Here is a 25,842-nt window from a genome sequence, read left to right as displayed (position 1 = left end):
AAAGACCACAACTACATTTAGGTTAAATAACATGCTACTAAACAATGAATGGGTCAACCAGGAAATAAAAGAAGAAATAAAGCATATGAAAACACAATAGTTCAAAACCTTTGGGATTCAGCAAAAGCTGTTCTAAGAGGGAAGTTTGTAGCAATACAGGTCTACCTCAGAAACAAGAATAATCTCAAATAAATAATGTAAACTTACACCTTAAGGAGCTAGAAAAAGAACAAAAACAAAAGCTAAAACTACAGAAGAAAGGAAATTAAAAAAGGAAATAAATGACATAAAAACTAAACAAACAAAAAGAACACATCAATGAAACCAGAAGCTGGTTCTTTGAAAAAAACCATTAAAATTGACAAATCTCTAGACAGACTTATCAAGAAGAGAAAGAACCCAAATAAAATCACAAAAGAGAGGGAAGAAAGAATAAACAGCACAGAAATACAAACAATTAAAAGAGAATATTATGAAAAACTATATGTCAACAAATTGGACAACCTAGAAGAAATGGATAAATTCCTAGAAACATAAAAACTACTAAAACTAAAACAAGAAAATATAGAAAATTTGAACACATTGATAACCAGCAAAGATATTAACTCAGTAATAAAAAAAACTCCCAAATAAAAGTCCAGGACCATAGGCAAATGCTACCAAACATTTATTTTTTTCAATATATGAAGTTTATTGTTAAATTGGTTTCCATACAACACCCAGTGCTCATCCAAAAAGGTGTCCTCCTCAATACCCATCACCCACCCTCTCCTCCCTCCCACCCCCCATCAGCCCTCAGTTTGTTCTCAGTTTTTAAAAGTCTCTTAGGCTTTGGTTCTCTCCCACTCTAACCTCTTTTTTTTTTCCTTCCCCTCCCCCATGGGTTTCTGTTACGTTTCTCAGGATCCACCTAAGAGTGAACACATATGGTATCTGTCTTTCTCTGTATCACTTATTTCATTTAGCATAACACTCTCCAGTTCCATCCATGTTGCTACAAAGGGCCATATTTCATTCTTTCTCATTGCCACGTAGTACTCCATTGTGTATATAAACCACAATTTCTTTATCCATTCATCAGTGGATGGACATTTAGGCTCTTTCCATAATTGGGCTATTGTTGAGAGTGCTGCTATAAACATTGGGGTACAAGTGCCCCATGCATCAGTACCCCTGTAGCCCTTGGATAAATTCCTAGCAGTGCTATTGCTGGGTCATAGGGTTGGTCTATTTTTAATTTTTTGAGGAACCTCCACACTGTTTTCCAGAGTGGCTGCACCAATTTGCATTCCCACCAACAGTGCATGAGGGTTCCCATTTCTTCACATCCTTGCCAGCATCTATAGTCTCCTGATTTGTTCATTTTGGCCACTCTGACTGGCGTGAGGTGATATCTGAGTGTGGTTTTGATTTGTATTTCCCTGATGAGGAGCAACGTTGAGCATCTTTTCATGTGCCTGTTGGCCATCTGGATGTCTTCTTTACAGAAGTGTCTATTCATGTTTTCTGCCCATTTCTTCACTGGGTTATTTGTTTTTCGGGTGTGGAGTTAGGTGAGCTCTTTATAGATTTTGGTAACAAGCCCTTTGTCCTATATTTCATTTGCAAATACCTTTTCCCATTCCGTTGGTTGCTTTTTAGTTTTGTTGGTTGTTTCCTTTGCTGTGCAGAAACTTTTTATCTTCATAAGGTCCCAGTAGTTCATTTTTGCTTTTAATACCCTTGCCTTTGGGGATGTGTCAAGTAAGAAATTGCTATGGCTGAGGTCAGAGAGGTCTTTTCCTGCTTTCTCCTCTAGGGTTTTGATGGTTTCCTGTCTCACATTCAGGTCCTTTATCCATTTTGAGTTTATTTTTGTGAATGGTGTGAGAAAGTGGTCTAGTTTCAATCTTCTGCATGTTGGTGTCCAGTTCTCCCAGCACCATTTGTTAAAGAGACTGTCTTTATCCATTGGATGTTCTTTCCTGCTTTGTCAAAGATGAGTTGGCCATACGTTTGTGGGTCTAGTTCTGGGGTTTCTATTCTATTCCATTGGTCTATGTGTCTGTTTTTGTGCCAATACCATGCTGCCTTGATGATTACAGCTTTGTAGTAGAGGCTAAAGTCTGGGATTGTGATGCCTCCCGCTTTGGTCTTCTTCTTAAAAATTACTTTGGCTATTCGGGGCCTTTTGTGGTTCCATATGAATTTTAGGATTGCTTGTTCTAGCTTCGAGAAGAATGCTGGTGCAATTTTGATTGGGATTGCATTGAATGTGTAGATAGCTTTGGGTAGTATTGACATTTTGACAATATTTATTCTTCCAACCCATGAGCACGGAATGTTTTTCCATTTCTTTATATCTTCTTCAACTTCCTTCATAAGCTTTCTATAGTTTTTAGCATACAGATCTTTTACTTCTTTGGTTAGATTTATTCCTAGGTATTTTATGCTTCTTGGTGCAATTGTGAAGGGGATCAGTTTCTTTATTTGTCTTTCTGTTGCTTCATTGTTAGTGTATAAGAATGCAACTGATTTCTGCACATTGATTTTGTATCCTGCAACTTTGCTAAATTCATGTATCAGTTCTAGCAAACTTTTGGTGGAGTCTATCGGATTTTCCATGTATAATATCATGTCATCTGCAAAAAGGGAAAGCTTGACTTCATCTTTGCCAATTTTGATGCCTTTGATTTCCTTTTGTTGTGTGATTGCTGATGCTAGAACTTCCAACACTATGTTAAACAACAGCAATGAGAGTGGACATCCCTGTCGTGTTCCTGATCTCAGGGAAAAAGCTCTCAGTTTTTCCCCATTGAGGATGATGTTAGCTGTGGGCTTTTCGTAATGGCTTTTATGATGTTTAAGTATGTTCCTTCTATCCCGACTTTCTCGAGGGTTTTTATTAAGAAAGGATGCTGAATTTTGTCAAAGGCCTTTTCTGCATCGATTGACAGGATCATGTGGTTCTTATCTTTTCTTTTATTAATGTGATGTATCACGTTGATTGATTTGTGACTGTTGAACTAGCCCTGCATCCCAGGAATGAATCCCACTTGATCATGGTAAATAATTCTTTTTATATGCTGTTGTATTCGATTTGCTAGTATCTTATTGAGAACTTTTGCATCCATATTCATCAGGGATATTGGCCTGTAGTTCTCTTTTTTTACTGGGTCTCTGTCTGGTTTAGGAATCAAAGTAATACTGGCTTCATAGAATGACTCTGGAAGTTTTCCTTCCCTTTCTATTTTTTGGAATAGCTTGAGAAGGATAGGTATTATCTCTGCTTTAAACATCTGGTAGAACTCCCCTGGGAAGCCATCTGGTCCTGGACTCTTATTTGTTGGGAGATTTTTGATGACTGATTCAATTTCTTCACTGGTTATGGGTCTGTTCAAGCTTTCTATTTCCTCCTGATTGAGTTTGGAAGTGTGTGGGTGTTTAGAAATTTTTCCATTTCTTCCAGGTTGTCCAGTTTGTTGGCATATAATTTTTCATAGTATTCCCAGATAATTGCTTGTATCCCTGAGGGATTGGTTGTAATAATTCCATTTTCATTCATGATTTTATCTATTTGGGTCATCTCCCTTTTCTTTTTGAGAAGCCTGGCTAGAGGTTTCTCAATTTTGTTTATTTTTTCAAAAAACCAACTCTTGGTTTCGTTGATCTGCTCTACAGTTTTTTTTAGATTCTATATTGTTTATTTCTGCTCTGATCTTTATTTCTCTTCTTCTGCTGGGTTTGGGGTGTCTTTGCTGTTCTGTTTCTATTTCCTTTAGGTGTGCTGTTAGATTTTGTATTTGGGATTTTTCTTGTTTCTTGAGATAGGCCTGGATTGCAATGTATTTTCCTCTCAGGACTGCCTTTGCTGCATCCCAAAGCATTTGGATTGTTGTATCTTCATTTTCGTTTGTTTCGATATATTTTTAAATTTCTTCTCTAATTGCCTGGTTAACCCACTCATTCTTTAGTAGGGTGTTCTTTAACCTCCATGCTTTTGGAGGTTTGCCAGACTTTTGCCTGTGGTTGATTTCAAGCTTCATAGCATTGTGGTCTGAACGTATGCATGGTATGATTTCAATTCTTGTATACTTATGAAGGGCTGTTTTGTGACCCAGTATGTGATCTATTTTGGAGAATGTTCCGTGTGCACTCCAGAAGAAAGTATATTCTGTTGCTTTGGGATGCAGAGTTCTAAATATATCTGTCAAGTCCATCTGATCCAATGTATCATTCAGGACCCTTGTTTCTTTATTGACCGTGTGTCTAGATGATCTATCCATTTCTGTAAGTGGGGTGTTAAAGTCCCCTGCAATGACCACATTCTTATCAATAAGGTTGCTTATGTTTGTGAGTAATTGTTTTACATATTTGGGGGCTCCCGTATTCGGCGCAGAGACATTTATAATTGTTAGCTCTTCCTGATGGATAGACCCTGTGATTATTATATAATGCCCTTCTTCATCTCTTGTTACAGCCTTTAATTTAAAGTCTAGTTTGTCTGATATAAGTATGGCTACTCCAGCTTTCTTTTGACTTCCAGTGGCATGATAAATAGTTCTCCATCCCCTCGCTCTCAATCTAAAGGTGTCCTCAGATCTAAAATGAGTGTCTTGTAGACAGCAAATAGATGGGTCTTATTTTTTTATCCATTATGATACCCTATGTCTTTTGGTTGGCGCATTTAGTCCATTTACATTCAGTGTTATTATAGAAAGATATGAGTTTAGAGTCATTGTGATGTCTGTAGGTTTCATGCCTGTAGCGATGTCTCTGGTACTTTGTCTCACAGGATCCCCCTTAGGATCTCTTGTAGGGCTGGTTTAGTGGTGATGAATTCTTTCAGTTTTTGTTTGTTTGAGAAGACCTTTATCTCTCCTTCTATTCTAAATGACAGACTTGCTGGATAAAGGATTCTCGGCTGCATATTTTTTCTGTTCTTCACATTGAAGATCTTCTGCCATTCCTTTCTGACCTGCCAAGTTTCAGTAGAGAGATGAGTCATGAGTCTTATATGTCTCCTTTTGTATGTTAGAGCACGTTTATCTCTAGTTGCTTTCAGAATTTTCTCTTTATCCTTGTATTTTGCCAGTTTCACTATGATATGTTGTGCAGAAGATCGATTCAAGTTATGTCTGAAGGGAGTTTTCTGTGCCTCTTGGATTTCAATGCCTTTTTTCTTCCCCAGATCAGGGAAGTTCTCAGCTATGATTTCTTCAAGTACACCTTCAGCACCTTTCCCTCTCTCTTCCTCCTCTGGAATACCAATTATGCATAGATTATTTCTCTTTAGTGCATCACTTAGTTCTCTAATTTTCCCCTCATACTCCTGGATTTTTTTATCTCTCTTTTTCTCAGCTTCTTCTTTTTCCATAATTTTATCTTCTAGTTCACCTATTCTCCCCTCTGCCTCTTCAATCCGAGCTGTGGTTGTCTCCATTTTATTTTGTTTCTCATTAATAGCATTTTTTAGCTCCTCCTGGCTGTTCCTTAGTCCCTTGATCTCTGCAGCAATAGATTCTCTGCTGTCCTGTATACTCTTTTCAAGCCCAGCGATTAATTTTATGACTATTATTCTAAATTCATTTTCTGTTATATTGTTTAAATCATTTTTGATCAGTTTGTTAGCTGTTGTTATTTCCTGGACTTTTTTTGAGGGGAATTCTTCCTTTTGTCATTTTGGATAGTCCCTGGAGTGGTGATGGACTGCGGGGCACTTCCCCTTTGCTGTCTTGAATAACTCACGTTGGTGGGTGGGGCCACAGTCAGACCTGATGTCTGCCCCCAGCCCACCGCTGGGGCCACAGTCAGACTGGTGTGTACCTTCTCTTCCCCTCTCCTAGGGGTGGGATTCACTGTGGGGTGGCGTGGCCCATCTGGGCTACCTGCACACTGCCAGACTTGTGGTGCTGGGGATCTGGCGTATTAGCTGGGGTGGGTAGGCAAGGTGCACAGGGGCGGGAGGGGCAGGCTCAGTTCGCTTTTCCTTCAGAGATCCACTTCGGGAGGGGCTCTGCAGCACCGAGAGGGAGTCAGACCCGCCAGAGGGACAGATCCGCAGAAGCACAGTGTTGGGTGTTTGCGCAGTGCAAGCAAGTTCCCTGTCAGGAACTGGTTTTCTCTGGGTTTTGGCTGGCAGATGGGTGAGGGAGATGGCGCTGGCGAGCACCTTTGTTCCCCGCCAAGCTGAGCTCTGTCATCCGGGGCTCAACAACTCTCCCTCCCGTTGTCCTCCAGCCCTCCTGTTCTCAGAGCAGAGCTGTTAGCTTATAACCTTCCAGATGTCAAGTCCCACTTGCTGTCGGAACACACTCCGTCCAGCCCCTCCGCTTTTGCAAGCCAGACTCGGGAGCTCTGCTTGGCCGGCAGGCCACCCCTCCACCCCAGCTCCCTCCCGCCACTCCGTGTAGCGTGCACTGCCTCACCGTCCTTCCTACCCTCTTCCGTGGGCCTCTCATCTGTGCTTGGCTCCAGAGACTCCATTCTGCTAGTCTTCTGGCGGTTTTCTGGGTTATTTAGGCAGGCGTAGGTGGAATCTAAGTGATCAGCAGGACGCGCGGTGAGCCCAGCGTCCTCCCACGCTGCCATCTTCCCAGGATCTCTCCCAACATTTAAAGAAGAGTTAATACCTATTCTCAAACTATTCCAAAAATATAGCAAAGGAAGGAAAACTTCCAAATTCATTCTACGAGGTCATCATTACCCTGATGCCAAAACCAGATAAAGACACTACATAGAAAGAGAACTACTGGTCAATATCTCTGCTGAGCATAGATGTACAAATCCTCAACAAAATGCTAGCAAACTAAATCCCACAATATATTTAAAAACTCATACACCACAATCAAGTGGGATTTATTCCTGGATTGCAAGGGTGGTTCAATAATCACAAATCAATCAATGTGACACATCACATCAGTAAGAGAAATGATAAGAACCATATGATCAGTTCAATAGATGCAGAAAAAGAATTTGACAAAGTATAGTCCCCGTTCATGATATCAGAAGGAAGATACCACAACATAATAAAGGTCATAAATAAAAAACTCACAGTTAAGATTATTCTCAATGGGGAAAAACTGAGAGCTAAGGTCAGGAAAAAGGATATCCACTCTCACCACTTTTATTCAATGCAGTACTGGAAGTCCTAGCCACAGCAATCATGCAACAAAAATAAATGGCATCCATATTGGTAAGGAAGAAACAAAACTTTCACTATTTGCAAATGACATGATACCATACATAGAAAACCCTAAAGACTCCATCAAAAAACTATGAGAACTGTAAATGAATTCGGTAAGGTCACAGGACATAAACATCAATGTACAGAAGTCTGTTGCATTTGTCAACACTAATAATGAAACAGCAGAAAGAGAAATTAAGGAATTAATCCCATTTACAATTGCACCAAAAAGAATAAAATACCTAAGAATAAATCTAACCAAAGAGGTGAAATATCTGTACTTTGAAAACAACAAAACACTGATGAAAATTATTGAAGATGATGCAAAGAAACGGAAAGACATTCATGCTCGTGGATCAAAACAACAAATATTGTTAAAATGTCTATACCACCCAAAGCAATCTACACATTTAATGACATCCTTATCAAAACACCCACAGCATTTTTCACAGAACTAGAATAAATAATCCTAAAATTTGTATGGAACGCTAAAAGACCCAAATAGCCAAAGCAATCCCATAGAAGAAAAGCAAAATTGGAGGCATCACAATTCTGGACTTTAAGTTATATTACAAAGCAGTAGTAATGAAAACATTATGATACTGGCACAAACAGACTCACAGATCAATGGTGCAGAATAGAAAATCCAGAAATGAATCCACAATTGTGCGGTCAATTAATCTTTGACAAGGGAGGCAAGAATATGCAATGGGAAAAAGACAGACTCTTTAACAAATGGTGTTGGGAAACCTGGACAGCAACATGCAAAAGAATGAAACTGGACCACTTTCTCATACCAAACACAAAAATAAATTTAAAGTGAATTAAAGATCTAAATGTGAGACAGCAAACCATCAAAATCCTAGAAAAGAGCCCTTATTTCTAGATTAGACTCCAGAGGCAAGGGAAACAAAATCAACAACAAACTATTGGGACTACATCAAAATAAAAAGCTTCTTCACAGTGAAGGAAACAACCAAAAAAAACTAAAGGACAACTTAAGGAATGGGAGAAGATATTTGCAAATGACATATCCAATAGAGAGTTAGTATCCCAATATATAAAAAATTTATACAACACCAAAAAAATCCAATTTAAATTTAAAAATGGGCAGAGGACTTGAACAGACATTTTTCCAAAGGAGATAAACAGATGGGCAACAAACACATGAAAAGATGCTCATAGTCGTTTATCAGAGAAATACGAAACAAAAACTATAATGAGGTATCATCATAAAACTGTCATAAAAGTTAAAATAATTAAAAAAATAAACAAGAAACAGAAAGTGTTGGTAAGGATGTGGAAAAAGGGGAACACTCTTGTACTATTAGTGATAATGCAAACTGATACAGCCACTTTAGAAAATGGTATGGAGATTCCTCAGAAAGTTATAAGTAGAAGTACCCTACGATCTAGCAATTGCACTACTGGGTATTTGTTCAAAGAATACAAAAAATTCAAAGGGATACATGCACCCCTACGTTTCTTGCGGCATTATTTAGAATAGCCAAGGTATGGAAGCAGCCCAATGTCCATTGATTGATGAATGGATAAAGAAGATGTACTACACACACACACACACACACACACACACACACACACACACTGCACTATTATCCAGCCATAAAAAAAAAAAAAAAAGAATGACATGTTTTCATTTGTAATTACATGGTGGAGCTGGAGAGGGTAATACTGAGTAAAATAAGTCCATCAAATAAAGACAAAAACCTTAGGATTTTATTCATATGGGTAATTTAAGAAACAAAACAAATGAGCAAGGGGGAAAAAAAGAGACAAACCAAGAAACAGAATCTTAACTGTAGAAAAGTGATGGTTGCCCGAGGGGAGTTGGGTGGGAGCTGGGTAAAATAAAGTGATGGGGATTAAGGGGTGCACTTGTGGTGAGCATTGGGTGATTGAAATAAAAACTTTAAAAAAGTAATAAAAAGATGAAACAAAGAATCACAGGTAGCTGGATTCTGTTCCATTACACATTACAACTACCTTCTTATAAGGACACTGCAATGACAGAAGAAAACCAAAGAAAATACATTGTCAAGAGTCTCCTGTGCTGTATACTTGGAATTGTAGTTTGCCAATAGAGAGACACTCACACAAAATTTGGAAGGTGGAAGAAGCACACACAAACAGAGTAAGACTCATTGTCTCCTGGTTTGCTATTCCACTTCAACCCACTGTAGCTCTCAGTGGGAAATTCCCAGAATCTCCAAAATGACAGTAGCTTTTGGGTGAAGTGCAGAGCCACAGCTCAGAAAGTCAGTGGTGGTTTTCAGACTTTTAAATCCTCAGCTCTTCCCACAGGGGTAAGCTCCTAAATCTCTATTAAAACCCTTAACACCAGGAATACATAAAATGCATTCTGGTTTTCTGACTAAATCTTAAACGATATAATATCCCTATGGTTTTGCAATTAGAGAAAAAAAATTCTTACCAACTGCTTCTAGTTTTAAGATCCTGTGGAACAATTCTGACCCAATTTGAGCTCGATGCCCACTCCCATACCAACTACTGTAACCAGAAAGATGGATTTCTGTGATTAGCTCAACCTGTGTAATTGTCCTGTGACTGCCCTGGGGAAGTCAGGTGTAATAAAGTCATTCTTAAGAGAAGTCATACTTAAATTGAAAGGAGAGCATATCCCTACAGGGGAAAGGAAACTCTCAGAAAAATGGTAAGTACTAGGTAGATTCATAGATAAATTGCCACTATTTACCCCATCATTCGAGCCCCAACTCCCTCCATTTAGAGATACGGTGTCCTAAGGACAGGTCAAACTAGATGTGATTGTGGTTTGTCCTATAGCTTAAGTCTGAATAGCCAGAGGAGAGTCAAAAGAAAGCGATAGAAAAGGGCCAAAATCATGAGACTGATCATCTAAAAAGGCAGAAAAGGCAAGACATTAAATGGCAATATGAATCCATTTTTTAAAAAAAGCAAATATTCTAAAAATGATCATTCAACCTTGTCTGGCCATCCAACCAAAATATCACTCCCATCTCAATCTAAGTTCCTATCCTGCTTTATGTTTATTCTTGTATTATTATATCTTTATTTATTCCTATGCTGTCCTAGTAGAATTCAAGTGCCATGAGGTCAGGGCCATGGCTAATTTTGTTCATGCATTTATTTCCAGTTTCTGGAAGTTGACCCAAGTAGATGCTGAATAAATACTTAATGCATTATCTGGTTGGCACAAGTTGGGTCGGGCAAATTCATTTGTGAAAAGTCCACTGATACTCAGCTATTGTGTGGTGTAACTTTCATACCCAAAGAGTTCTAACCTCAGCTTAAAGGTGCTGGGAGAGACTTCACCTTCATTTGATAATGTTTAAAGACATTGGAGATATAATCATAAATAAGTAGGTACTATTCTCCATGAGCTCACAGCCTACTGAGATGAAAAAATGATGTACTTCTCATTAGTGATTAGGTATGTTTAAACCGAGTTAGGGGCTTATTGCAAATGACTGAGAACATATCTTCATGCTTACATTTATATAGCAGAAAGCATTATGACATAGCAGCTCAATAAAATGTTAAATCAACACTAAAATGAGCAAAGAAAAAGTAAAAAAATAACACCAATGTCCAGTTTTGGTTCCATATGTCCAGGATCCATGAGAGGTAAAGACAAAGGGCAAACTACTGCCCTCAAGATTTGAGAGTCCAGCAGGTGAAACAGGCAGTTCATCGTTTACTAGAGCAAAGCCTTGGGGGTGGAGACCCAGGAACCAGTGCTGGGAAGGAAAGGCTGAACTGTAAATTCAGGAGTTGCTCAGTGTGGACAAGCCTAAGACTTAAAAACTACAGGGGTCCCAGTCATACGGAAACACACAATTTTCTGAGACTTACCTCCAAGAGCTTGACTAGGTTCTCACAGTAAATATCAGAAAATCTCAGGTTTCTAGCTAGGAGAGGGAGAAAGGAAACTTTTTTTTTTTAATTTTTTTTTTAACGTTTATTTTTGAGACAGAGAGAGACAGAGCATGAACAGGGGAGGGGCAGAGAGAGAGGGAGACACAGAATCTGAAACAGGCTCCAGGCTCTGAGCAGTCAGCACAGAGCCCAACGCGGGGCTCGAAATCACGGACCGTGAGATCATGACCTGAGCCGAAGTCAGACGCTTAACCGACCGAGCCACCCAGGCACCCCAAAACTTTTTTTTTTTTTTTAAAGACGAGCAGAGCTGGGGCACCTGGATGGCTCAGTCAGTTAAGCATCTGACTTTGGCTCAAGTCATGATCTCCCAGTTTGTGAGTTTGAGCCCTGCTTCGGGACCTGTGCTGACAGCTCAGAGCCTGAAGCCTACTTCGGATTCTGTGTCTCCCTCTCACTCTCCAACCCTCCCCCTGTTTGCACTCTGTCTGTCTCTCTCTCTCTCAAAAATAAATAAACTTTATAAAAAAAAAAGAGCAGAGCAATTTTTTTAATGTTCATTTACTTTGGAGAGAGAGACCACGAGCAGGGGAGGGGCAGAAAGAGAAAGGGAGACACAGAATCCAAAGCAGGCTTCAGGCTCTGAGCTGTCAGCACAGAGTCCAATGTAGGGCTGGAACCCACAAACCAAGAGATCATGACCCCAGCCAAAGTTGGAGACTCAACAAACAAAGCCACCCAGGCACCCCGAAAGGAACCATTTTTAAACACACCAAGCACTGTGTTCTTAATAAGGACTGGCCTCAGGAGACACTAGTTATCCAAGCCTAACCAGCTGGTTATTACCAGAGCCTAACTGATCTGGGGAAAGAGAAACACCCAACTGCACGCCCCTCTAGCCTCCCATGTGGGAGAAGGGAAATAGCCAACTCCTGCCCACTATAGTCATCATCTCCCACCCAAAGGGGGAGGAAAAAAATACTGAGAACACCTGTGAAGCTCACAGATCAGAGCCATAAACTCACTAAGAACGGAGACCTAATCATAGGACTATAGAACACTTGCTATATTCCACACCTATCACCCCATCATTAAAGGCCTATTCACAGCAGTTCCTTTTAGCCAGTACATCATTTCTGGCTATCAAGAAAACATTACAAGGCATTTCGAATGGGAAAAACAAAAAACAAACAACACCCCCTCCCCCCCCCCCCCCCCCCCCCCCGCAATTTGAAGAAATAGAGCAAGCATCAGAATGAGACATGACAGGGATATTGGACTTACCAGCTGGGGATTTAAAACAACTCTGATAAATACTCTAAGGACTCTGATGGACAAAGTGGGCAGCATATAAGAACAAATGGGCCATGTAAGTAGAAAGATGAAAATTCTAAGAAAAAAGAAAAGAAAAACTAGAGATCAAAAACATAACGGAAGTGACTTTTAGTGACTTTAGTGACTAATACGTAGACACAGTTGAGAAAAGAATCTCTGAGCCTAAGAATAGCTTAGTAAAACCTCCAAAAACTGAAAAGCAAACAGAAACCAAAGACTGAAGAAAAAAAATAACAAAAAAAAAAGAACAAAAAATTCAACGACTGTGGGATGACTACAAAAAGTATAACATACACATAATGGCAATATCAGAAGGAGGAGAAAGAAACATTTAAAGCAATAATGACTGAGAATTTCCTCCCAAATTAGTGTCAAACACCAAACAACAGATCTAGGAAGCTCAGAGAACACAAATCAGTATAAATGCCCCCAAAATCTCCACCTTGGTGTTCTGTTTTCAAACCACAGAAAATCAAAAATAAAGAAAAAAAGCCTTGGAAAAAAGCCAGAAGGGAAAAAACACCTCATCTATAGAGGAACAAAGATAAAGATTACATCCAACTTCTCCTCAGAAACAATCCAAGCAAGGAGAAAGGGAAGTGAAATATTTAAAGTATTGAGAGAAAAAACCAGCAACCTACAATTCTGAATCCTATGAAATTATTCTTCAAAAGTGGAGGAGAAATAGACTTTCTAGGACAAACTAAAATTGAGAGAATTTGTTGCTAGTAGACCTGCCTTGCAAGAAAGGGTAAAAGGTCTTTAGAGAGAAGAAAAATAATATAGGTCAGACACACAGATCTACATAACAGAAGGAAGAGCATGAAAGAAGAAATATATGAAGATAAAATAATAGACCAATTCCCTATGGGTTCATAGTCTAATGTCTTCCCATAGATTTTATTTTAGGAATACCTGGTTCTGCTTTCTTTCAGTTTCCTCTGGGCGTGCTTGCAAAACCCAAGAACAAAACCTTGAGAAGTAAAAAATTCAACCACTCATTAGACTTTTGTTTTATTTATTGTTTTATTATTTTTCTACTTGATGTTAAAACAGATTTGGCTGAGTATGAACCAAGCTATTTGGCATTCTTGACCCACAATCTTTCTCGCCCCTCCTTACTTTCTTCCTTCCTCCCTTTCTCTCCCCTCTGCACTCCACCCCTCTTCTTCTCTCTCATCTCGTCTCCATTATTAGCTTTTAAATTTCCAGTTGAGTTTCTAATAGTAAAATTAAGTGAATGGACATTAAATAATGACAATTGACCAGGCAGATACGGATATGTAATTTTGTCCAACTCTACAAATATCTGAAGCAATTTATTGATTCTTGAGTCATCTCATTCAGATGGTTTTCCACTTTAACACTGATTAATACTCATTTTAGGTCACTCTTTATTACACTTCATTTACTCTGAATATTTTTATCCTACAAGTTTGTTTTTATTTCACAGCCCTATTTTTTACTTTCAATAACAGCAAATGCAGATTTTTCACAACTATTTTTTATATTCTTCATTTAAGCAAATATACTTATTTTAATACATTATTATAATATTTTAATCATTAAAAAATTAATAATAAGCTCAGTACTACTCATAGCCTATAGCATTCTGTTGCCCCACATTCCTAGACTGGCTTAATAGTTTCATGACATAATTTTTAAATGCTGGAATAAGACAGTCACCTGGGTGGCTCAGTCAGTTAAGCATCTGACTCTTGATATCGGCTCAGGTCATGATCTCACAGTTCATGAGTTCAAGCCTTACAATGGGCTACACTGTCAGCAGAAAGCCTGCCTGGGATTCTCTCTGCCCCTTCCCTGCGCGCTCTCTCTCTCTCTCTCTCTCAAAATAAATAAACCAAAAATAAACAAACAAACAAACATTAAAGTACTGAAATAAGAAAACTGCATGTATATCCATAGGGAGAGGAGAAAATAAAACCATTCAGAGTATGTCGTAATCACTTGTGATCTTTGGGGATATAGCTGAAATTTATATTAAGTTTAACGAAATAAACTCAGGAGTGATTAGAATGTCTATTGCTTACTAGGAAATGGATGTACGCTTCACAGGGCCACAAGGGTCCACAGGTTGTAGCAATAATTGCAAAGATGAAGAAAGTGTGCATGTTGCAGGAAGGATGGGCACCAATAATATAAGAACTAGACTAGGTAATCTTTGATTCTCTCTTTGATTCTCGCATCTTTGATGCTCTGGGCTCTAGCAATTTTGTGCTCAAAGTTTCCCAAGAACAGAAGCCTGGTTCCCTACAAAGATGTCCTTGACAAAACACAGTCATAATGCCCCTAGAATTTTGTACCCCTGTCAATTATGACTGGGAAAATAGAGAAAATCGTGGAAAAAAAATTTTTTAATAAAAAATAATTTAAAAAAATAGTAAGTGCTGTCACTTAGTGTGAAAAGAAGGGATGATGGCTAGGGTGTATTTGTATGTATATTTAAAAGATCTTTTTGTAATTTCATGTCACTTGCTTACTCTGGTGATTATCCAGGACAAGCTCCAGGAAATTCCAACATGTGTTATAGACTTGAAGAGCTACAAAATACTTGATGCCTAAGTATTTGCATATGGTTTTTGTTGTTGTTGCTGTTTGTTTGTTTCTAAACCCTTTGTTTTAACAATATCTCTAGCTTTTTCATGTTGTGCCATTGCAAAGAGGATCATATAAGCAAACCTATAACTTATGCAGTCAATGTTAAAAGGTCAATTTGACTAAAATATTTGTTATTTGATTGATTTGGCATCATAATATTAGATCTGGACATGTCCAAATACATTGATGTGGTCCTTCCAGAAAAGGAATCTGAGAATCGATACAACTGCTATTCATCACCAAGACAGGATACCATGGCTATACTGACAGAGTTAGTGATGAATGAGGAAGAATACAGAGCTTCAGTGACAAGTATTCATGCAGAATTCTTAGTTTGCTCAGTACAGATACAGACTGTTGCTCTTAATACTCATCTTCTGGCCTTGTTATTCCATCTGACCCTTTCCCTTTAATTTTCCTTGGTCCTACCTAAGGGTACTCCGTTACCTCCTATTTCTAGTTCTGCTACCCAGGCTTTCTTCCTTATTTTCTTCCTTATTCTGGCTCACTTGCTCACAGCTGCAGGATCCAGTAAGTAATATTGGATCCTTGTGGGGCCAAACGTCCCCTCGATGGCAAGGCCTTCTATTTCTTTGATGCCTAAGTATTTGCATATGTTTTTGTTTGTTTTTTGTTTTTAAACCCTTTCTTTTAACAATATCTCTAGCTTTTTCATGTTGTTCCATTGCAGAGAAGATCATATAAGCAAACACTGCCTTCCAGGTTCTCCATACATTGGGCTTTATCCATGGTTATTTCTTATACTACACTGTTAACATTACCTTAAGGACTTTCAAAAAGAAAAAATATTCTTTTGTTATCGTCTAAAAAATGTTTAATTATTTAAATATTAATCTGTTCAAGATATATCGTCCACTTAGTTAGAAATATTTGAGGTATTTGGTCAAGGTAAACTTACCTCTTCACATGTATTTACATGAATGTATTTGAATTAATATATTTAAACGAAAATGTTTTTAATAAATAAGATTGACCCTAGAAAAACTTTTGTAGTAAAGGCATCTCTTTGCAAGAGCTGCTACTTAAGGACTGATCCAAGGATTTCTAGAAAGAGAGCATCTTAACATATTTGAAGGCCTACAGTAGGTCTTGCCCCACCCCAGTAGTCTCAGCAGATTCCTTCTAGACTTACTCTACAACCCTGCCACCTTCTCCCTTTTTGCTTTAACTCTTGACTTTTTCCTAACTATGCACCCACAACCACGTTCAGCAGTTTTTCCTGAACAAGCTTCCCTTAGATGCAGTGTAGAACTTATGATGTAGTTGGCATAATTCTAGCATATAATTTCTATTTTCAATGGTAACCATTCCTTCACATTTTTAGACTATATATTGGATGTATGCATATACCTCCTGAATTGTTTATTAGGTGGCAGAGTTATGAATCATGTGTATGACATTATAGCTCATTGTAGGGTAGAGGTTATTGGTATTCGTGTCAGCTATAAGAAATAAGGGAAAATCTTTTTCTCAGTAGGAAATGAGTTTAGTTCATTTTTTTCTGGTAAGTAAACTTTATCTGAGAACTATATTACAAAAGCAAGGCCAGTGATTAACTCTTGCAATAATCTTCTATTGCCTCTGGCAGCATGTAAGAATTAAGGGGAGAATGGATTCCTCAAATATCAAATGCGTGTAGAAAGAAGAAAGTGGTATGAAAGATAGTGGGAAGAACAAAGCACTCTTTCTTTAACGATTATTTCTTACAGAAAGAGGCAAGAAGTAGTCACAGTAACAAGAGGCATTTTTTCTCATTTGGGGATCAAAAACCATGCAGCCTAAATCCAAAGATGATAGGAGGCCAAACCCATCCACTGAAAGCAGTGGGAGTGGGGGAGTGAGGCAGACTTTTGACAAGGTGGAAGAATATTCTAGGAAGGAAAGGGGAGGCTGAATTCTCTGCATAATGTATCTAGTACCCTCTCTTAGGAGCTCCCACTTCACCGAAAGTTCCCAAGTCATGCTCCAAAAGAGCCCAGTTTGAACTGATGATCAACAGATCTCCTTGCTACTTTGTTTATTTCATAAAATCATAGGACTAGAGTTTGGTTTAAAGTTAGGATATTATCTAAGATTGAGACAGAAAGGAATATTGGAACTGAATACAGAAATTTAGAAATATTATTTTCAGAAATCTGAGTTTATGGAGTCCATCAGACTTCTATTGGAATTGATTTTAGCGTGGGTCAATGTGATTCTTTCTTATTTTATTTTAATTTTTAAAATTTTGTTTCATGTTTATTTATTTATTGTGTGTGTGTGTGCACATTGTGTGTGTGTGTGTGTGTGTGTGTGTGTGTGTGAGAGAGAGAGAGAGAGAGAGAGAGAGAGAGAAAGCAGGGAAGGGGCAGAGAGAGTGGGAGAGAGAAAATCCCAGGCAGGCTCTGTGATGATTGAAGTGGGGCTGGATATCATGAACCCTGAGATCATGACCTGAGCTGAAATCAAGAGTTGGATGCTTAACCAACTGAGCCACCCAAGTGGCCCTAGGTCAATGTGATTCTTAAAAATTACCTGTCTTCCATGGAAATATAGTTCATGATTTTATTTTCATTATGATACCTCTAACTCCTGTCCTTGATCTAAAAATTAAGCAATTTGTAATTAAATAAGGATACCACCATACCACCAAGCTTCAGCTTATTGCTTGAAGCTTGGAGCCAGTAAGTAATTAAGAGTCCATAACAGAGTAGGGGCTTGACTGTGGCTCAGAAAAGAATCAAGAATTTAAGCAGAATTTTGTACTAGCTTTCATTACTGTTTATATACACAGAAATAAGAGAAGGTAAGTACAAATGTCAAAAGGACAAGCTGTGTGTCTTGTGTTCTTTCCGTAAAAGGAAATTTGCTTTTAGATAAAGCTAATTATTTGTGAATTTCAGAGTTATACTCTAATGAATGAATTTACTCTGACCTATTAAAGATGGCTTGTGGGAAAACTGCTCTTTCTTGCTATATCTAAAACTCTACACACACATCTCTGCACACACATCATCCAGGGGTAGCTTGCTCAAACCTCACTTACATGATCTTTAAAATTAGAACAAATTGTGGGATTTGGCAAAACAATCAAACCTACATAAATGATAGCAAAGGTCAATATGTGTTTTCTTATCTTTGTTTACCAACATTTTATGATGATCAATTAGCACTTCATCCACAGAATTTTAGAGCTCAGACATGGAAATAAGGACCTCAATATACTGAATTGCTTTCCTCAGAATTATGTTTTCCCTTTAAAAAATGCCACATTCCCATGTGTAACTTGCCATAAAATATTTATTAGCAATGTTCTCCACTGTCTCACCAAAAAAACAATTTATGTTTTATGTCATTATTTATTTGCTTGCCAAAATAAATTTTATTAAAATTGAAGAACAATACAGGCCCAAACATTCTATACTGAAATCCACAGAACTGTCTTTCAAAAAGAAACAGAAAGTTTTGTTCTGAATGACCATGTATTTAACATTTTTTTACTAATTTAGTGGTTATTCCAATTTCATTATAATATTAATTTTCCAAGTTTCTTCTAGGACAAAATGCCAGTCATTTCCTTCTCAAAAGTTTCTTATTAATAGTAAATTTTTAAGTAGTAGAAAACCTGTTGCAGGGATCCTGGAGGCTCAGTTGGTTAAGCATCCAACTTCGACTCAGGTCATGATCTCACAGTTCATGAGTTCGAGCCCTGCATCTGCCTCTGTGCTGACAGCTTGGAACCTGAAGCCTGCCTTGGATTCTCTGTCTCCCTCTCTCTCTCTGCCCTTCCCCTGCTTGTGTTCTGTCTCTCTCTCTCTCAAAAATAAATAAGCATTAAATTAAAAAAAAAAAAAAAAGCAAAACCTGTGGCAATACCACATAGAGAGTTTTCACTCAAAAAAATTTGTTTAAAGGTTAGCAGATTGATTTATCAATTAATAATTGGAAAGTTCTTTTCTTCTAAACTGTTATTTTAAACCAAATAAGAAACTCTTTTTTCCTTATTTAGAGACTATTGAAACTTCTTTAAAATACCAAAGAAAAATTAATAAATCTTCATTTGCTATTGAAGTGGTCTATTAATGACCTTTCCATAATCACTTTATACTCTTTTACATTTTTGGTATACAATACAATAATCAGAGTATAAGCCTGATTATCTGTGTTTTCAGATTCTTTGAAATTTGTTCTCAATTATATGAAGAACCTAAAATAGTACCTGAGGTTTAATACAATTTTATTTAATTCTGTGGCCTCAAATTCCTAACAATTGGTTGTGAGAAACGATAATATGGATCATGTAATATGTAAAATAAAAATTTCCTATTGGTTTAAGAACAACAGACAAACAAGCTTACCCACAAGTCTGGCATCCAAAATGTATTAAAAAGTCATCATTAACCTCAGTCTACAGTGAAGCCATTAATCATCAATCTCTCCAACTATCTACTCATTAGAGAAGCAGCTCCCAAAACTCAAATCTCTCTGTTGCTTTCTCCCTAACTTTCTGGCCATGCACATACTCTTACTCTTCTGTGTCCATGCATGTACTGTCACTCTACTGTCACTCTACACCTGCCCACTCTACCCACCTTGCAGAGACATTCTTTTCTTAATATCCACCAATGGAATCTTTTTTGGCTTAGAATCTGTGCCAACATGTCTTCACCCTCCTTAAAAGTCTGTCATTGGCTTATCGGTATTGCTCTAGATGTAATCATGTTGTATCTTTTTCATCCATTACCTAAGTCAACAACAAAACTGAAGGAGTCAAGGAAGGAAATACAAAAGCCTTCCTGAGTGAGAAGGATGGAAGTTTTAGATAGTTACATATAATAATCCGCCCCCGACACGCACACGAATATAAATCACTACTTAACACAGTAGTTCATATAGTTTCTATAAGATCATTAACAGTGTATTATTAAATATTTGGCTCTTTTAAAAACTGTCCCATTCACTCTTTTCAGAACAAAGTTTACTTCTACTTTATTTTTCCCTTGGGATATCAAATATGCAGTTTAGTGGATTTTTTTCCCTGTTAGCATTCGTTTATGATTTTTGTATAATATCCCTACCATTCTGGCATCAAGCAAGTAGCCTCTTCTGCCTGTCCTCTTTTCTCTAGAACATCCCAGGCATTTGGAGAGTGGAGGAAAAAATGAAGTATAAATTGTGCCCTTACTGACTAAATTGTAAACTGTGTTCTCTTGACAGGTTTCAGTTTGAGTACCTCCTGCTTCTAAGACTGTAGCAGCTGACTCATCCTGCTTGGGAAAGTCAAGTCTCCCAGGATGAATAATAATCACAAGTATAACAAATCATCCTTAAGACAGCATTTCCATGGATGTAGCACTCTCTGAACCTCTGGCCAGAAGGCTGGTTCAGAACCGACTCAAAGATAGTCCTGTTGCTGAATTATTTCTTAAAATAATATTCTACAGAAGGTGTTCCTCAGAGACATCACCAAATACTGACCCAGCCTACTCCTGTTTAGCTTAGCCTGACAGGAGCCTGACTTAGCTTATATTGCCTTAGCTGGGAAGAAAATCCTACTTGCCCTCTCTTAACATATTAACAGTGTGGAAACACACTCCTGTCACCTATTCTTGGCAGCTCAAGATGAAGTTGTTCTTTCAACAAGCCAGTGTCGACTTGTTGACCCTTGTCAGTTTTAGCTGCCAATCATAAAAAGAAAACTTTTCAAGTGATATGTGGTAAAGTTGTCCCAATACAGCATTGTGCAGAGATGAGCATTAATAAAATGTTTGATAATAGTGTTTCCTGAAACTGCTGAAGTTCATGGCTACTGGCCAAAGATATTGTAAGTTATCTAGAGGAAATTGACAAAATATTGAAATTTTAGCTGAGCCAGAAATTATGGTTTAGAGAGATTTGTGTTCTGGCAGAAAGAGAATAGGGCACTGACGGGGAAGTTATGAGGAGGATCTAAATCAGATATGAGAGACTAAGGTAGGTTTTCCTGATGTAGTCATGTAAAAACTAGAATCTGAAGGGTGAACAGGATTTAGCCAAGTAGAGAGGTAAGGGAAATACTTTTATTAACAATCCCTCCCTCTGTTCTCAAATAAAAAGTTACAAGAGGACAGAAAAGTGACCAAGTTAATTGTGCTGTTAGAGATATCCAAGTAGCTTATATCAGAACTGTGACAACAGAAATCATTTCAGGTTACTATACGTACATTGGTTACAAATTCTGAGAGATTCCCAGTGTCAGAAATAGGAACCCACTAGTGTCACCAGGCCATTGGGACTATGAAGAATAAAGAATAAATACCTAATAAGGTCAAGGGGCCAAACTCATCCACTTTGAAATTAAGCTAAAACTCATTCTTCCCCACAGAAAGAACCATCTTATTAGAGGTCACTTTTGCTACCATTCACTTCCATCAGGCCAACCACAAGAGAAAGAAATGTTTGCCTTCCCTAGCACCTAAATACAAGCCACATCGTCAGTCATGAACTAAACTTTTTAGAGCCAATTGAATACTGTCCTGGAACAGATTTTAAGGACTAGCCCTGTTTACCTCATTCTAGAACAAAACGCTGTACTTCCTATCCATTGTCTCCCAACATATTACCCTCCTATGTTTTGCCCAATCATATGACTGATTAAGCTTTCAAAATGTACCCCTATGACACAGCTCTTCCTGCAGCATTTTCAAATGGGTATTTATTCCCTCTCTCCTCATATCAGGTGATGGAGTCAATGTTCTTGCTTTCTATTTAATTGTGCAGACCACTACAGACAAAGCCTCTCCTATTTTGTGGCTCATTTCTTCTGGAAGTTTCCTTCTCATCTTTTCTTATGTTTCTTTATCACAGCCTGGACTCATTCCTTTATATCTACCTCTCACACATGAAACATTCAACATTGTGGCCAGTTTTTTTTTTTTTTAATTTTGAAGAAAATCATACAAACAAAATAATGCTTAGACTATTTCTGTTCATCTAAATAAGAATATGATGAATTCCCAAGTACTAACCTCCTGGTGAACAGAAATTTAAAACTCCTTTTGAACCCATTTGTGGTATATTCCCACAGCAGCAGCTACTGTCACTCATGTACCTATGATTCCTATCCATTTTTTAATTATACCACTTGTGAATAATAAAACCAACCTATTGTTTAGCTTTTGGTCCTTCTTAAAATTTATACACATGAAATTATACTATATGCATTTTTCTGTGAACCTGTCTGTTATACAAAAAATTTATGGGATAGGTCCAGGGTATTAAATCTCAAAGTCTTCACATGATAGCTATGTTGGCTACTGTTTACTCATTTTATTATTATAGAGTGCTCACCTATATGGATACACCACAATTTAATGATCTGTTCTATATTTATTATAGGAATGGTCAAAAGAAAATATCTAAAACAAATTAAGACAAAAAGACCTTTTTAGAAGTATAGTATCCCTAAGTGTAAAAGTCATGATTGAAGAAAAATTATATTTAGGAGATATAGTTGAGGAAATATTTGAAAAACTAGGGGATAAAGAAAGATGGAAAACTGAATGGCAAGTGGCTCAGTTCAGAACATGCAACATCTGAATAAGTACAGTTTTAGAAACAGAGAACAGAAAAAATAACAAGGGTATATTATCAAGAAAATAGTTCCAGGAAGATTCTAGAAGAATATCTGAAGGATATGAGATTTCTGATTAGAAAACTTACCAAGTGTCGAGGAAGAGAGATGGAAAAATGATCCATGGCAAAGCAAGTTATGAAAGTTCAAGAAAAAAACGATATTAAATTCTTCAACAGCCACACTGGAAGCAAGACAATGGAGGACACTTTCAATCACTAGAAGAAAATAACTTTCAATTTAGCATCCTATGCTGAACCATGTTCTCAAAATAGTGTAGGGTAGGATATATACATTTTTAAACATGTAGTTCTCATGTTTTCAGAAGATTTACATCCCCTGTGCTTTTTCTCAGGAACCTCTTAAGGAATACATTTCAATAAAATGAAGAAGTGAAATAAGAAGAGATCCAGAAAACTAAAGATGCCACAAGGGAGAGAGGAAAACCCAAATCCCAGGATGATGAGAAAGGGAGGCTCCAAGGACATAACCTGAAAGTTAAAACACATTTAGAAGAAACTAGAGTCCTGGGGAAAAGTTTAGAGGTGGTTAAGTAATATGTACACTGAAAATTATACAAAGAAAAAACAGAGACAGTTATTGAACACTAGGCAAACACAAAAAGCTATACAAGAAAACAACGATTTCAGGTGCTCTGATGTGACTTACTCCTATTTATACAAACTCTATCTACTTACTTCCCTCATCCAACTAATTTCCTAATTACACCTGTACTTCTGACCTGTTATGACTTCTCCAAAAGAAGAGAAGAAATAAAAAGAGAGTGTGCAAATCTTAAACTCCAAATGGCATCTTATTCTATGCAAGACTCCTTTCAAGATAAGCTCTCATGAATTATATTTTCCCACATACTGGCCTGGGTACCAACTGTCAGTACTAAAATCTTTCTATCCTGGCCATATTTATTTAATGATGATGGGAAAAACTAAAACAAACAAAAAAAAAACCCAAAAACAAAAAACTAAGCTAAAAAAGTTGACAATGAAATAGTTGAGGCTCAGTCGATTCTATACAATTTATCCTTTGCTAAAGTCATTATTTTCATACTTATCAAGTTGCTTCTCTTTTCTGTGACCTACTTCATAAATTTTTACATAAAATGAAATTGATACAAGCTATAAATAAATATGTTGTTTTAATATTCTCTGAAGGAAATACAGAAAGAAGAATTTCTTTTGATGTCTTTGAGTATTAAAAATCAACAGTTATAGATAGGCTATCATTGCTGGTACCAATCTGTAATATGTAACAGAGGTAAAACTTCTTGGTTCTACAAACTGAGATGGAAGACAGACTGATGAGAACAAGAGAAAAAATATTACAACAAGCAGCCAATATGACATGGATATCAAGGGAAAACAGTGCACAACAGAAAGTTTGTATCAGTACAAAATGACCTACTTCGTATAAAATAAAATTAAGTTATTGCAAGATAGAGTGTCAGGCAATATGAAATACCTATTCATCCTACGCAACCTACTTTTGCTTTGAACTTCTCTGGATGATTCTTATTAAAGAAAGTGGAGCACGCGGTCACGCTAGTTTCGATACATGTGCTGTGTAAGATTATGTGTGACTTTTATTGTGATATTTAAGTGCTGAGTTTTTGCATTGCAGATTACATTTAACAGGCCAGATATGAAAGAATGATCTCCAAGCAGTTTGTCATGTTTTAACAATTGTGAATGATGTGAACCTTTATTTTTCTTCAGCAGTTCAATCACAGCAATTCCAGATTCTCATTGGTTGTAGATAGTTTACAACCTTTCCCTTTCTTAAAAAGTCACTTTCCCATTTGCTTTTGTAGTTTTGTGACTATAATCCATGGGCTTCCTATATAGTAATTCTAATGAGTTTACTGAATTACTTAAATGAATTCTGGTGATTAGAATATGTCTATTTCATGCCACTATCACTCTGTATCATGGTCTTTCCACCATCAGGAATGCCTCATACTACATCTCTGTGGTTCCAAACCTTAGCTACCTATCCCGAGGTACATGTCTTTACCCCTTAATTAATCCCTGTGAGTTTCTCCACAGAATCACCCTGATCCCTCAGCTGGAAGGAATTCCCCCATGCCTAAACTCCCACAGCATTGAAGCTCTATCACCCTGATAATAGCACTCATCATTTTTCATCCTGTACTGTAGTCACTTGTCTGTCTCAGAATCTTTCTTCAAAGAAGACTTGGTTATTTGTACACTTAAACCAAAAGTACTTATCACATGAACAAATGAATGGCATTTGCTAAAGAAAATCTCTAGGAAAACATCAACCTGAAACACCTATACATTTTTATCTTGGCCATGAAAAGCAATGGACAAAAATAAATAAGAAAGGTTTCTTTCAACATAATTTTTGAATTAAGCAGTCAATTAGAAAACCTTAGGGTCTAAACAAACCTGACCAGTTTCAGACATCTGCTACCAACTGAGACCACACAAATACTCCAAAATCTCCTCTACAGCATCCTGGATACGGAATGAAAGTAAAAGCATGGAGGTGGCAGGCATGCAATCTATACATTGACTTTAGAGACCTGCTTAGGCTTTTCTCTCAGATCTACCCAACTCTCATAACATGAGCAATTAATTACACAACTTCCAAGAAACCAAATCCCAGTCCCTCCTAACAAAATGGCTAGGGACTTGAATTTTAAAGAACAGCAAGAGATAGAGACAGATATTCAAAAATTTCCTAAAGTTTTATTGTTTTAGATTTCATGTTGAATTTACAATCCATCTTGAGATTTAGCGCGTGTGTTATAAAGTAGAAACCACAGTTTATCTCCATTTCCACCCAGATTTTTAGCTAACTCAGCACCACGTGTTGAAATGATCATCCTTCTCCCTCTGAACTGTCATGTCACCTTTGTCATGAATCAGGAGATAATACAGGTGTGGTTGCTTTCTGAAAATGATTCTGCTTCATTGTTCTATGTGTCTATCATTCTGCTAATGCCTTTGTCTTAACTACCATTGTTAAATAATAAAGTTTGTATCTGGTTTATAAATCCTCCAGCTTTGTTCTTATCTAAGATTGCCTTGGTTATTCACTACCTTTGATTTTTCAGGAAAAAAACCTGCCAGAAATTTGGAGTCTTTTGGGGAAAATCTGCTTCTTTAAAATATTGATACTTCCATTCCATTGACATGATATGCCATTCTATGATCAAATTAAATTATTAGTT

Source organism: Panthera onca, chromosome A2 (genome assembly GCF_046562875.1).
Source record: "Panthera onca isolate mPanOnc1 chromosome A2, mPanOnc1 haplotype 2, whole genome shotgun sequence".
NCBI lineage: Eukaryota > Metazoa > Chordata > Mammalia > Carnivora > Felidae > Panthera > Panthera onca.
This window is presented reverse-complemented; position numbering follows the sequence as displayed.